Genomic DNA, 15,022 nt, shown 5'->3' with positions numbered 1-15,022 from the left:
TATATTTGGATTGTTTTCAGTTTCTGTGAATAAAGCTGTTGTGAACATTTATATAATCTTGGTTAAAAAAAAAAACAAAACAACAACAAAAAAAAACACTGATGTTTTGTTGGCTAAGTACTTAAGAAGGGAATTTTTGTCATAGACTAGGTGAATGTTTAGTTTCAATAGACACTGCCTAGCAGTTTCTCAAAGAGGTTGAATCCGTATATGAGAGTTAATTGCTTCACATACTTGCTAATAGTTGGTATTAACAGTCTTTGATATTTCTGGTATGAAGCCAGGTGCAATGGCTAAGGCAGAAGAACCACTGGAGTCCAAGAGTTCAAGGTCAACCTAAGCAAAATAGACAAAAACACAGAACAAAATAACCCAAGGCAAACAAGACCCAAACACCAGGTTGTTTTCTTTTCTTTGGTTTTTATTCAATACTGGGGATTCAACCCTGGAAGGCTTCACCACTAGCTACATCCCAGTGCTTTTTATCACTTTTTAGACACAGTCTCACTAACTTTCTGAGGTTGGTAATGAAATCATGTGATACTCCCACTTCAGCTTCCCAAGTTGCTGGGAATGCACTTTGGCCACTGGTTGTTTGGTTATTATCAGATTCTGAGAGTTCTTTACGTATTATGGATACAAAGCCTTTGTTAAAAAGATTATCCTCCTTCCAGTGAATTGACTTTGCACCTGTGTGAAAAATCAATTGGCCGCATACATGTGGATTTATTTCTAGACTTTTTGTTCTGTTTCATTGATCTATGTATCTTTCCCTTCCTCAGTACTACGTTTTCTTGATTACTGTAACTTTTGAGTAATTCTTAAAGCTCACCAACTTTGTGCATTTTCTGAGTTGTTTAAATATTCAAATTCCTTTGATGTTCCATAGAAATTTTAGGCTTATCTATATCTTAAAAAAAAAAAATCCTTGGGGTTTGGTTGTGGTTGTGGTAAGTTTTTAGAAGAATTGACATCTTAAGTACACCGAGTCAATCTGTGGCTGTGGTTGTCTTTCCAATTATTTAGGTTGTCTTTGATTTCCTTAGTCTGTGTTTTGTAGTAATCACCATATATGTCCTTTACATAGTTAGATTTATGCCTAAGATATTTTTAATTTTAGTTTCCAAATGTGCATTGCTATTTTGAAGAAATATGGTTGGTTTTGTATATTAACCTTATATGCTGCTCAGTTGCTAAGCTGACTGATTAGTTCTAGAAGGTCTTCGTGGACTCAGTCTATGAGGTTTTCCTCATGTTTGTGAATTGGTCATGTTTGTGAAGAGGGACACTTTTATTTCCTCTTTTCCAATCTATATGACTTCTATTGGTTTTATTGCCCTATTTCATGAGCTATAACTTCCTGTGCAGTGTTGAACAGGAGGGGTGAGGTGGGTATCTTTGCCTTGTTCCTGATCTTGAGATAGAAACATTCAGTCTTCACATTAAGTATGCTAGTTGTAGGCTTTTCTGTAGGTGTATGTAATAGGGTTTTGTTTTTTTGTTTTGTTTTGTTTTGTTTTGTTTTTTCCCCATTAGTACAATGAAATACCCAAGGCAGGCTAACTTTTTTTTTTTTTTAAAAACTTATAGTTTTGGAAATTAAAAGTCCCAAATCAGAAGGGCCTAATAGTACTGTCAGGAGTGCTGTGAGAATGAGAGATCGCATGGCTGACCAGGAATCCAGAGACTAGGGTTCCACAAGCCCTTCCAAAGGCATGGCCCCTGTTGACCCAAACATCAGCCCCAGGCTGCACCTCTTAAAGTGTCCACCAAGGACCACACTTCCAACAAGTGAACACTGGGGGGAGACTTTTAAACCACAGCTAGCCGGGAATGGTGGCTCACACCTGTAATTCCAGCTACTTGGGAGGCTAGAGCAAGAGGATTGCAAGTTTGAGGCCAACCTTGGCAACTTAGCAAGACCCTGTCTCAAAAAGGGCTGGGGATGTAGCTTGGTGGAAGGGTACCCCAGGTTTCCGTCCCCAGTATGTCAAAACAATAACAAAAGGAACAACAACAACAAAAACCCAAAACCTAAATCATGGCAGTGTGCTTTATCAGCTTGGGTTCCTTTTATTCCTCATTTACTGAGTGTTTATATCTTGAATTGTTGAATTTTTTCAAAGGCATTTTTTTTTTTTTTTTTGGTGGTGCTGGGGATTTGAACCCAGGACCTTGTGCTTACAAGGCAAGCACTCTACCAACTGAGCTATATCCCAACCCTCAAAGGCCTTTTTTTTTGCATGAATTTATATGATCCTGAGGCAGATTACACTTAACTGGGTTTTATATGTTACATCTCCAGGATAAACCCCACTTGCTCTTGGTATTTAATTCTTTTCAAATATTGTATTGAATTTGATAGTATGTTGCATCTGTATTCATGGATGCTATTGATTCATGAGGGATGTTTCTTTCCTTGTACTTTTATCTGATTTTAGTGGAAGGGTAATACTTCAGCTCATAAATGAATTAGAAAGCATTCCCTTCTCTTTGATTTTCTGTAAGAACTTGTGTAGGGCTCATGTTATTTCTTTGAATCTTTGTTAGTATTTGCTAATGAAATCATTTGGGGCTGCAGATTTCTTTCAGGAAGATTTTTAGCTGCAAATTAAATTTCTTTGATAGATATAAGATTATTTAGGTTTTGTGTTTATTCTTGGATAAGATTTGATAGCTTGTGGCCACCAAATAATTAATATGTTTTATCTTAGTTGTCAAATTTATGTGTACAAAGTTATTTGTATCATTACTTAATTATCCTCTTAATGTCCGTTGGATTTGTGGTGATACCTCTCATTTGTTCCTGGTTTTGATGATCTTCTCTATTAATTTCCTATGTTTAGTTTCATTCATTTCTGCTCTAATTTTTGTTATTTCTTTTATTCTGCATGTTTTAGGCTTATGTTGTTTTTCTCTTTTCTAGTTTCCCAAAGTGGAAACTCGGATTATCAATATTAGAGCCTTCTCCTTTTGAACATACCCATTCAATACTATAACTGTACCACTAAGCATTGCTTTTAATGTATCCCACAAAATGTGATAAATCTTTTCATGTTTATTTAGTTCAAAACCTTTTAAAATTCCTTTTGAGTCTTCCTTGACCCATATTTTATTCAGAATCATATGATCTCCAAATATTTTCAGCTTTCCAGATCTCTGTCATTAATTTCTGATTTAATTCCACTGTCATTTAAAAACAACTTTGTATGATTTCTGCTCACTTAAAGTTATTGAGATGTGTTTTATGACCAGAATGTTGTCTATATTGGTGAACATTTAATGTAAGCTTGAGAAGAATGTGTCTCAATGTTGGATGAAGTTCTCTATAGATGTTAATTCTGTCCAGTTGATTGATGGTGCTGGATCTGCCAGTTACTAATAGGGGACTAGTAAACTCTTCAGTTATAATGATGAGTTTGTCTATTTCTCCTTGGAGTTTTATCAGTTTTTGCCACATGTATTTTGATGCTCTGTTGTTAGGTGTGTACACATTAAGAACTTATGCTTTCTTGGAGAAATGACCGCTTTATCTTTATGGAATGTTCTTTTTTATTCCTGATAACTTTTCTTCTTCTATAGTCCACTGTGTCTGAAATTAATCTAGCAGCCTCAGCTTCCTTTTGATCAGTATTAGCATGGTACGTCTTTCTCAATCCCTTTTCTTTTTATCTGTGTCTTTATATTCAAAGTGAGTTTCTTAAAGAACAGCATATAGTTGGTCTTATTTGTTTTTATTCACATGTATTGTATTTGTCTTTTAATTGATGTATTCATATAACTTACATTTTGATGTAGGTGGATTGATATCCTTGTAACTATTTTCCACTTGTTGTATTTATTCATTGTTTGTTTTTAACCTGTCCCTCTTTTTCTTCCTTCTCTAGTTTGTCTTTTTTGTTTGTTGTGGTGCTGGGGACAGATGCCAGATCCCACGTTTTCAGTGATCCCATAAAGGCATTTTTCATTTCTGTTAAAATGTTTTTAATTTCTAGCATTTGCTTCTGATTCACTGAGTTTCCATATCTCTGTTTATTTCTCATTTATTCTTGCATGTCATGTACTTTCTCCCTTAAAGTGCTAAACATAATGATCATAATTATTTTATTTATTTATTTATTTGGAAGACCTTTTATTTTTTTAAATTATTTTTTTAATTTAGCTTTTAATTTTTTACAGACTGCATTTTGATTCATTGTACACAAATGGGATACATCATTTTGTTTCTATGGTTGTACACAATGTAAATTCATACCATTTGTGTAATCATATGTGTACATAGGGTAGTGATGTCTGTCTCATTCCACCATTTTTCATACCCTGCTCCCTCTCATTTCCTTCTACATTTTCTAAAGATCCCCCATTATTCTCTCATTCCCCAGATCATAATTATTTTAAATCCTCTATCTGATAATTCTAAAAATCCATGTTGTATCAGAGTTGGGTTCTGATGCTTACTTTATCTCTTCCAATTTTTTTGTTACCTTTTAGCATACCTTGTAATTTTTTGTTGAAAGTCAGATGTGATGTATCAGGCGATGGGAACCAAGATGATTAGGCTTTTACTATGAGGATTTTTGTTAATCTGCCTGGGAGCTGGCCTGGGAGCTGGCCTGTGTTTAATGTTTGCTGTGGCCCTAGGTGCCCCAGACTTCCTCTGATTCCCTTGTTTTCTTATTGTTGTCCTTGGGTTGCCCTATGTACTCCTTCTTAAATAGAGTCCCTGCCTTGCAGCTCTCTCAGTTGTAACCCTCCGTACTAGAGCCCTGCTGATATGGCATGAGGAAGTGGAGGTGTTCTCTAATCATATGATTAAATCTCAGTTGATTAGCAGCCCTGAGTCCCTGGGCTGTGACCTTCAGAGGAGATCCTTAGTCTTATTTTTTCTTGCTTTACCTGAGACAGGAAGGCTAGAGAGGCTGGTGTTGGCTAATTGCCCTTCCTCCAAATGAGATAAGACTGATAAACCAGCTTCCCTTAGAAGGCAGGCCTTCTAACAAAGGAGAACAGTGTTTTTCAAAATGGTTTCTTTTCCACTTTTCCCTGCCCATGACCCTGGTGAGGGTCTTGCAGATAAAACCTATGAAACTATGGGCCATCTCACTGAGCTTAAACCAGAAATTCTTTGATAATTTTTAAGTTTTGAGGTTTCTCTTATGATTTCAAATTTCTACTGTGGTCATAGAGCATACTTTATAAGACTTCAGTTCTTTTAAATGTGTCAAGGTTTGTTTTATGACCCTGGATCTTGTCTCTGATGGTGGTCTTCCTCAGGAAGAATGTGTTGGCTGAACTATTCTACAAATATCAATCAGATTAGTTGGTTGATGATGTTTTCCAGTTCTGTATCTTTATTGACTTTCTTTTCTGTTGATTACTGAGAGAGGAATGTTGAACTCTCCATCCTATAACTGTGGAACTGTTTGATTCTCTTTTCAGTTTTTTTCAATGTTTTTCAGATAATTCAAAGCTCTGCTGTTTTAGGTGCATACTGATTTAGGTGGCTCTTGTCTTGGTGACCCTTTTATCATTTACATGAATGGAAGGGTGTAAGATTTCATCCTCTGGTAAGTTATTCAGTTAGCCTGCCACAGTTTTGTAGGTGCTAGCAAAAGATAGAAGAGTCCTGGGACAACAAGTTATAACTTTATTACCCACAGGAGTATCAGATTTTGCACCAGTTTCTTATGCTCCATTTCCCAAAGTATTACCAGGACCCTGGTCAGATGCTTGGCTCTGGGGGTCCTAATAGATTAGGTCCAATCACCTGCTGCATCAAGACTTTAATTAATAAAGAGAGGAAGAAAAGATGGTGAATCAAGACTTGAGTTTATTTGCAGTTTGACTCAAATCAGAAGATAACCAGTTTTAATATCTGTTTCCCCCAACCCAACATCAACTTTAGGATTACATAGAAAAAAAAAAAACAAAAGCAGGGAGCCAAGAAATACATGTATGTATATTCTTTCAGGTTGTAGGGCCTTCCAGCTGAGAGGCATGTTGCTATTTTGGTTTTTGCAGGCTACATTGGTCCCAGGTCTTGTGGGTGGTGGGTGTGCAGTTTCCATTCAGCTTCCCTTCTCAGCACGAAATGATTGCCAGTAGGAAGCTGGGAAGGAAAGCAACTTAAAGAGTAAAGGTTAGGTGCTTCTGTTAAGTCTTCCAATGTTAAAGGAGACTCTGTTACAAAAGACAATGTGAAGGGGACCAAACAGTACTGTATATGCAGTAGATTGCATTGTGGGAGAGGATCCCTGAGATGAGGGAACCCAAATATTTTATAATAGGCAGTAAGCCTTCCTGGTCTGTGGTTCCTGATCTTCCTAGTTTGGTCTCTTTAATAATCTCTGAAAATCTCTAGCTTTTAATTAATGTATTTAGCTGCCTGTTTTGTAAAAGAAAGTTTTATTAAAACATGGTCAAGGGACTGGGGAGGTAGCTCAGCTGGTAGAGTGCTTGCCTCGCAAGCACAAGGCCCTGAGTTCAATCCCCAGTACCGCAAAAAAAAAAAAAAAAAAAAAAAACAAACCCCAAAAAACAAAACAAACAAACAAACAAAAAAACCGTGGTCATTGGGCTGGGGTTGTAGCTCAGTGGTAGAGCACTCGTCTAGTATGCATTAGACCCTGAGTTCAATCCTTGTACCACAACAACAAAAACACAGTCATGCTCATTTGTTTATGTGTTTTCTATGACTGCTTTTCTGTAACAAAGGCAGACTTGAGGACCATTGCAATAGAGACCATATGGCTGACAAATTCAAAACATTTCCTATCTGACCCTTCACAGAAAGAAATTATGACCCCTATTTACATGATTTATATTCACTTTTTGGATTTAGGTTATTTTTTGTTTTGTAATTTCTTTTCTTTTTATTCGTCCTGTTCTTCATTCATTTATTCCCCTTCTGTTTTGGGTTATGTGAATATTTTTTAGTATTTCATTTTAATTTAACTATTGAGTATTTCATTCTGTCCTTTGTATGGTTACTCTATTGTAATGTACATACTTGACATCTCATAATCTAATTAGAACCAGTGTTTTATCACTTCAAGTAGAATGCTGCTGTGACAAGAAAAAAATTCTGAGATGTCCTGAATTAAATTAGAAGGGCTGGAGGATGGAGGGCAGAGAAGGGGTCTAGGACAGGTCAGTTAGTTAATTGCCATGGCCTAAAGGTACAAAAAGACTGTTGAAACCTTGACTTAAATCCCATACGGCTGACCACCAGGGCCACTGCACCCTGTTTATATGTAAACTTTCCACACTGTTAACCTGACCAGTCTGGAAGCGACAGTACTTATTCTGGACTGCCCTCCTATCCCAGAGCCTCCCCTGCTTCCCGGCATCCTGCCCCTCTTATCTGTGACTAGTGGAGGTTCGGCGTAAACAAACCATGCCTGCCCTCTAATTCTGGTCCAGGGGACACTTTGCCAGCTGCTGCTTCACCTTGCTGCTGGCCATTTGCAGAAATTTGTTCTAAGACCTAGTCCTTACTGGTTAGTGGCTGCAAAGGGTCAAGAAACCCTTTTATTTCACAGATCCTTTGTTCTCAAGAGTTTTGGTTTAACAGATACCTTACAACCACATAGATCCCTTTATTCTTCCTTTTAGTTGGAATATCTTTCTGTTCATTTAGGTCTTTAATTTCTCTCAGAAATGTTTTGCAATTTGCAGCATAGAGATTGAGTACATTTTTTCTTAGATTTATATTTGAGTATTTGTATTTAATGCTCTTATCAGTGGTGGTTAAAATACTTTTTTCATTTTCAAATTGTTTTCTCTTATTGACATACGGAAATATGATTGAATTTGGCCTATACATTGACTTTACTGAGTTTATTAATTCTGTGATTTTATTTTACATTTTCTATGACTATAATCATGTCATCCACAAATAATTCTAGTTTCAATTCAATTGTTACACCTTTCTTTTTTAGGGCAAGAAAAGTTGTTTTCTTCTACCCTTGTAGGTTCAGTTGATGCAAAACAGTTTAACAGGAGAAAAGCAATTTTAATTGCCTACTTATGCATGGGAGTCACAAAAATATGACTCAAAGAAGTGCCCAGGTGACCGAGGCTTATGTCTTATTCCAAACTACAGAAAGGAGCAGGGGTTTGGGTCTTATGAAGACTGTGGCAGCAAGTTCTAGGAAGGGAAGGAAGGAAATGTGCATGAATCTAGGTGGCCTGTCACCCAGTAAGTCTGTCAAGGGATAAGAGTTGTCTCAAAACAGCTTTCTTCCTGTAGAGATACCTTTACTAATGGGAAATTCCTTTGTAAATGCTCATTTCCTTTACAAAGAGGGAAAATTTATACTTTTTTTAGTCAATTGAAGGAGCGGGAAAGAGCTTTTCCTGTGGGGTCTCCTTTTCTCCATCGCCTCTAGGACAACATAATCAGGATGCATCTTTTGGGGCAGCCGTCATGAACCCCGCACTTCCTTGCCCTACTCCAGCACAAGGTTGAGTAGAAGTGAGAGCGAGGACACTCTTGGAAGGACTGGGAAGGATGGGATTCTGCTCCACTATGTTTTTAAAAATTCAATATTGTTTTGTTTGGCCTGGGCTGACATGGTCCTCAGAGGGATAAAGGCCACCTTACTTGTTTCCAAAGACATCAGCTTAGTCTCTTGCAGGCTCCAGGCAGACAAGAGGTAAAAAGACACTCCTAACATGTACACGCCTGTGTGCACATTAGCAACAAACACTTCTTTGGTCAGACCACAAAAGAAGGTGCTCTTTTCTCTGGACGGTTGTTGACCTGGCTGTGTTTCAAGGTGCAGTGAGTTGAGTGTGAACTGGATTTCTACCTCTCTGTCCCCTTGGCTGGATCTGTGTGTAAACATTGCACACTGTTTGGGGTGGGGAGGGACCAAACTGTCCTGGGATCAGGTCCCAGCACTGGGGAACAGAGGACCAATCTTTTGATGCTTCCCAGGGTTTCTGACTCAAATTAGAAATCACTGATCTAAATCTCTGATAATGCACTGATACTACGTTCCTTGTAAAATAATATCAAATTTCAGTATTAGGAAAGAGGAATGAAGATTATCTTCACTCCTGTGTCCTGTCTCTTCCTTCACGGCTGTTTTCTCTCACCTGCCCCTCATATGTCCTTGTGCTTGGTTCCTGTAGGAAGAGTTTGAATGCACAGGGTTAGCTGCATTTAGAGGTCAAGGCTGTGTAAGCTGGCCTTAGAGGTGGAAATTTGAGAAGCAGGTAGCCCTTCTACCCTTTTCGGCTTTTACCTGTACACTCCACCTGGGGTCATAAATTCCTTCCTGTTTTGTTGTTGTTAAAAGATTTAAAAAACTTTAAAAAATCTCTTAACACCTACAACCAGGTGCGATGGTCCAGACCTCTAATCCCAGCTACTCTGGAGGGAGGATCATCAGGACGAGGATTGGAAGTTTGAGGCCAATCTGGCCTGAAAACAAAAACAAACATTTTCTGTAATAAAATATAAGTTATTCTGAAAGGAAAAACATACTAAGTTATTACCCGCTCTTGACACTGGTCTGTGGCTTCGTTTGCACATGTTTGTTTCTTAGCCTTCTCCTGACCCCGCACAGTTTTGTTGACAGAGGTAGAGAGATCTGAAGACCAGGAAACATTGCCAGGGAGTTGCTTCATCTAAAATAAGGGAGAGGACATAAATGATCTTCTCCAGCTCCTACCTCCAGGATGCTCAGCAGTATCTGGATGAGAGGGAGGAAGGCAGGTGAGATGTTAGCGATCTAATCGCACTGTGGTGCCCTGGCGCTGCCAGGCCCGCCACCGCCCTCTTGCTTGGGGAAGGGCAAGGCTTCCCTTCTCACAGGCGCCCAGCCCTGTGGACTTTTCCAGTCTCCCCTCTCTCTAAAGCCTTGGCAGAGTGAGCTGGTGTGGGGTGGGGCATCCATGCAGATGGCAACAGCTGTAGGTTAAAGGCCTTCCGTGCTGGGCGGTGCCAGGGCCCCGCGGGGTCTTTGCATAGCCACATCTTTTTTATAGTTGTCTGTTGATCTGCTCTTTTCTTGCACTAGGCTCAGAACTTTCTGAGCACAGAGACCATTTCTTTTATCATCTTTTTAAAAAAATTATTATTTTTAATCTCCAGCTCTTTGCACGGGGCCTGCCACAAAGTAAATACTCCATCCCTGTTGCTGAATCAGGGAAAGAGTAAACGGGATGTGTACATCAGCACCATCTTTATTCTTTCCTTGTTTGGAAACTTCGCACCCAAATCCAAAGGGTTTGACACCAAAATCCAAAGGGTTTTATTTCCTTACTGTCTTGTAGCTGCCTCCTAAGCCCTTTCTCTCCTGCCCGCAGCTGCCCTTCCTCACCACCAGCACACCCTTCCCGACCCATCCCACCCTGCATGGACGTCTTCCAAATCACATTCAGCTTATCACTACCTGCTCAGAAGCATGTACTTCTCAGGATCTCACATTCAAGATAAAATCCAAATTAACCAGCTCAATCTTTCATCCCTACCATCCCATTCATCCTTTAAAAAAAAAAAAAAAGCATTCTAGCTTCTGGGAGAAGGTCCCGTCTAAAATTTTGTGCTCAAGTCAGGTGAGTTTTGACCCAGTCCTGCCTCTGAGCCCTCATGCAGGCTGTCTCTCTGCATCCCACCGTTACATCTTCCAGGGCTTGGTAAGCACACTTCTCCCAGAGAAGCTCCTGGAGTTGTCCCAGTTCACCTCCAGTTTTCTCTTGGTAGCACTTGGTCACAGAAACCTCAGGTTAAGTGTATAATTGGGTAGAATGTTAACATGATTTTAAATCTAACAACCATGGGCCAAATCAAGCAGAAATGGAGAAGTGGCAGTAACCGGGCAGGAGATGGGCGAAGGCTGCCAGCAGGGTCTGAGAGTGTCAGAGCAGGAAGATCTCGAGTGGAATGACATTAAAAGCTTCAGTGGGCTTCCCATTCTGTCATCAAGGCACCAAGCAGTAGTGGGTTCTACTTGCCAATACCCACAACAGAATCAATTCTTAGACTGATTCTCTATTTGGAACCTCTTAGAACTCCAATTCCACTTTAGGTGTTTGTAAACTAAGTATGAAGACTCTGCAGAGCCTTTCCTGGGAATGGTGTTGAAAGGGAAGAGCAGCCTGGGAAGCCAGGGCCCTGTTGGCCTGAAGTAACCCACTCCCTGCCCACAGCTCCATGGCCCCCATGAGCTGTGAGCAGGGCTGGAGAGACTAGCACGCCCTGCTCACACGGGTGCACGCACTCAGCATGTTTCCTTTCTTGGTTACCTGATTAACCATTTGTTATTAAGGAAAAAAACCCCTCCCAACTGAAGCATGTTTCTTGCAGTCCTAAAGATGATAAATTACCCCAAATCATCAGAGACCAGGAAAGGTCTGAAATCTGAAGCTACCAAATCACCTAAGACTGGGGCAAGCTGACCTAAAACCAGAGCTGAACAGGATGTGTTGGAAGGTGTGCATTTCCTGCTACAGCTTGTGGTTTAACTACTGTAAAACACAAAACACTTCCTTTTTTCTTCAGTACTAGGGCTTAAATTCAGAGACTCACACATGCAAGGCAATGCTCCATCACTGTGCTACATTCCCAGGCCTTTTCATTTTGTGTTGAGACAGGGTCTTGCTCAGTTACACAGGCTGGCTTTGAACTTGGATTCCTCCTGCCCCACCTCCTGAATAGCTGGGATCACAGGTGTGGGCCACTAATCCCCTGACCCAAAACATCTTTTCCTTATTGGAAGAATAAGGCACTGATTAGTTTTGGGCAGATTTTTAAAAAGTACTAAAGAGAATTTCTAAGAAGAAATATAATCAATAAAACTAAAAGACCAAAATGCAACAGACCATCAAAAGATTGAAATAGATTTGACCTGTTTAAATATAGAAAGAATTAGAAATAGAATTTACTGGATTAGAGCTGAAAACATTTCCAGAACACAGTGTAGAGTGATGAGACGACAGGGGAAATGTCAGAACTTAAGTGGCATGGGGGATGGAATGAGGGAACTGAACAGTCTTCTACTAAAAAATTCCATGAGCCAGACTGGGCATGATGGCACATGCCTGTAATTCCAGTGACAAAGGAGGGTGAGGTGGGAGGATTGCAAGTTCAAGGCCAGCCTCAGCACTTAAGCAAGGCCCTAAGCAATTGAGACCCAAACTGAATAAGTAAAAGAAACACTTTGACACCTGATCGTGATACGGACATTAATGAAGGGAAAAAACTGTTAGTCACGGGAAAAAGGTGATATTTTTAAGCACAGCAGTAAGATCAACAGCAGATTCCTCAAAGGTAACAGTGGAGGCCAAAGGTCAGTGGAAGAGTATTAGCTTCAAAATGCTGTGAAAAGAAACAATGTGGAATTATATGTCTAGATGAATTATCACTGAAACATGTAGGTGGAAAAAGGAGACGTTTTCATGCCCCTAAAAGCAGCAAACAAACAAAACAGACAAATTGGAAACCTAATAAACAACAAAATAAACAATATTAACAAAAAAGATCAAGTATCTACTACCCACTGAAGGAACATCTATAAGGATGCACAACAACATATAGAAGGGAAAGGAATAATTCCAGGAGAAAGCTCAGACATTTAAGAACAAGTGGGTGGTGAGGGCATGTAGCTCAGTGGCAGAGCCCTAGCTTGTGTGAGGCTCTGGTTTTGATCCCTAGCACTGCGGAAACAACAGCAACAACAAAAACCCCACAAAAACTGAGCAAGGATTAAACATATATGAAAATCTCCATCTAAAAACAATAATAGTATCTGATTTGTGAACCTAAAAACCAAGGTAGATCCTGGAACTCAAAAACATGTAAGATAGGATAGACAAAATTAGAGTTAAAATATTGTATTGTCCTCATATTTTTAGAAAGATAAGTAAATATATTTGCTAATTTTATACTTTCATTGTGAATGTTAAAAAGTTGAAGGTTAACCACTAGAAGACTAGAACTAGAACATATTTTCTCAAAATGGGGTCACAGACCAGTAGCATCAACATCACCAGGAATTTTTTTTTTTTTTCAGAAATGTAAATTCTTGGTTCCATCTCAGCAATCTATATTTGAAACTCTGCAATGGAGATCAGCAATCTGTTTTAACCAGCTCTCCAGGGAATCTGAGCCCTACCATTTGAGAACCACCGAATTAAAGTATGTGCATTTAAATCCAACGTGGGCGAGAAAAGCAACTAAATTAAACCCTCGATCAATCTAAATAAGGTTGGGGGGGAGGAGAAATATAGAATGAGCTAGGGAAAGAGAAGAAGATATGAAATGATTCCAAATCCGTCTTAATATTGATAGACCAAACTTGCCTCTAAAAACAGGTTTTCAGATTGTGACAAGTTTGTGGCTGCTGTTTACAGACAGCAAAAGTGAAAAGAGGAGAAAACGCATGCCAGGCAAATAGACAGGAGGCCGTTCTCTCCAAGTCCATCTCTAAGACCATCTGGACTATTTTTTTCTTTTCTTGATACTGGGGATCAAACCCAGGGGCACTTTACCATTGAACCACATCCCCATTCCTTTCTATTTTATTTTATTTTTAAATTTTGAGACAAGTCTTGCTAACTTGCTGAGTGTCTCTCTAAGTTGCCCAGGCTGGCCTTGAATGTACAATCCTCCTGCTTCAACCTCCCGAGTCACTGGGATTGTAGGTCTGTGACACTGCACTCAGATATCTTGGATCTTGAAAAGTTGACTTTACATTTCTGTAGAAAGGCAAAGAACCAAGAATAAGTAGGTTTGGGATCACTCTACAGGTATAACTACTATTAGAGTAGTCTAAGTGTAATATAAAGCGATAGCCCGCCTCCCAACCACCTGTCAATCTGCGCTCTGCCCGCCTCTTCCGTTACAGTAATTTCCGGCTTAGGCTGCCGCCATTTTCCTGCTTTCGACATTACGTCCTAACATGCTAGATAGCTATTGGTTCATCAGTCAGCTTGCAAGTGTTCTCCTCCACTACTGGTTCCTTCCAGCCCGGAGATTCCAATATCTGGGAGAAGCCACACCTCATCTCCCCTTTTTTTCCTTTCTTTTCACCCTGGAGCGGACGTGTTAGTCGTTGCGTGAGGCCTGTGTCCGTGGTGCATTTTTCTGGGAGCTATTGGCAAGCCGCAACTGAGATGAGCGAGCGGGCGGCAGTTCAGCGGGAGTGCGCAGCGGCGGCTAGAATTGCCGCAGGTCCCAAGCTGAGCATTTTTTCCCTTACACTAAGAATTGAGACTGGTGTTGGTGATAGACAAAGAGATGAATGGTTTAGAGTGGGAAGTACAGAAAAATACTCATGCATATATGGACACTGGCCACTATCAGAGAGGTGTGCACAGTCAGTGGGGAAAGAGTGGTGCCCCACAACTGGTTATTCATTTAATTAAAAATGAGTTTGAATCTCCATTTTATAAGCAAAAATCAATTCCAGGGTGGATTAAAGTTCTCAAAAGGAAAGGCAAGTTGGGCGTGGTACACACGTAATCCCAGCGACTCAGGAGGCTGAGGCAGGAGGTTCAAAGGTTGGAGTCCAGCATGGACAATTTTACAGGACCCTGTCTCAAAAGAAGATATTAATGTAAAATAAAAAATTAGGGATGTGACTCAGTGGTTAAGTGTTTGTGGGTTCAATTCCCAGTATTGCCAAGAAAAACAAAAAAGAAAGAAAAATGGAAAAGAAAGGAAAAACTTCCAGTTTTTAGAAGTCAATGTTTATCACCTCAGGTTATAGAAAGATTTCTTACAAGTCACAAAAAGCATAAAATAACAAGAATAAGATTGATAACTTCACTGATATTACTTTTAAAACCTATGCATGGAAAGACAAAATTAAAGAATAATAAGTCATTGGCTCTGAGAAGGCATGTGCAATGCATTTTACTAACAAATACTTGTAGCAGATTATATAAAATATCCACAATACTAAAAAGAAATAACCTGATAGGAAAGACAGACAATTCACTAAAACAAAAAAAAAAAAAAAAAAAAAAAAAAAGCAAACATAAAAATTTAATAGTAATCAGGGAAATGAAT

Source organism: Sciurus carolinensis, chromosome 7, assembly GCF_902686445.1.
Source record: "Sciurus carolinensis chromosome 7, mSciCar1.2, whole genome shotgun sequence".
Lineage (NCBI taxonomy): Eukaryota > Metazoa > Chordata > Mammalia > Rodentia > Sciuridae > Sciurus > Sciurus carolinensis.
The sequence above is the reverse complement of the archived record's forward strand: the minus strand, read 5'-3'. Positions refer to the sequence as shown.